Below are 887 nucleotides of genomic sequence, written 5' to 3' on the forward strand. Positions count from 1 at the left end.
ACAAGTGAGGAATGAGATGTGTTCTAATTCTTCATTAAAAGATGGTGAAAGGTTATTCCAGATCAACCAGACTTAGAAAAAGCAAAGCTAAAGGTGTTCTAAAATTGTGTTTATTATTGTTTTTTCAATCCTCATCTGAGAATATGTTTTCATTGATTCTAAAGAGAGAGGAGGGAGGGAGAGAAATATCCCGTACTCTCCTAGACTGGGGATCGTACACACTATCTGGGTATGTGCCCTGACCAGGAATCAAACCTTCAACCCTTCAGTGCACAGGGAAGATGCTCCAGCCAACTGAGCCACATGGGCCAGGGCTCATTCTCTTCTGTCTGAGAAAAGTGAGACCGTCTAAAAAGCTCATGATAGAAGAGGAGCAAGCATTGGTGTGTGAAAGCATATTTGGTTCCATTTATTGAAGAACAGTGACAGGCAGATGGCAGAAACTCATACTGAATGGACAAAGCATGTGCTTACTTAAAGTATTATTCTAATGATAGTGTAATAGCTAAAACATGAGACTTTTTAGAAAAGAATATTAATATGCTTCCATGCTCCTGATTACTTTTGTAACAAGTTTATTGAGTGGGTGTGGAGGGCAGTTGATCCATTTTCTCTCATATACCATGCAAAGTCACCAATTTAAAGTGTACAATTTAATGGTCTTTAGTGTATCCAGAGTTGTTTCAACCATCACCACAGTCAATTTTACACAATCACCCAAAAACGAAGCCAAATCCCTGTAGTCATCAGTCTCCAATACTCCTCCCCCAGTCCTAAGCAACCATTCATCTAATTTACATGTAGGTTTGCCTATTCTACACATTTTATAAATGGAGTCACACTATGTGACTAGCTTTCACTTAACCCAGTATCTTTAAGGTTTACTC

This window comes from Myotis davidii, unplaced genomic scaffold, assembly GCF_000327345.1.
Source record: "Myotis davidii unplaced genomic scaffold, ASM32734v1 scaffold557, whole genome shotgun sequence".
NCBI lineage: Eukaryota > Metazoa > Chordata > Mammalia > Chiroptera > Vespertilionidae > Myotis > Myotis davidii.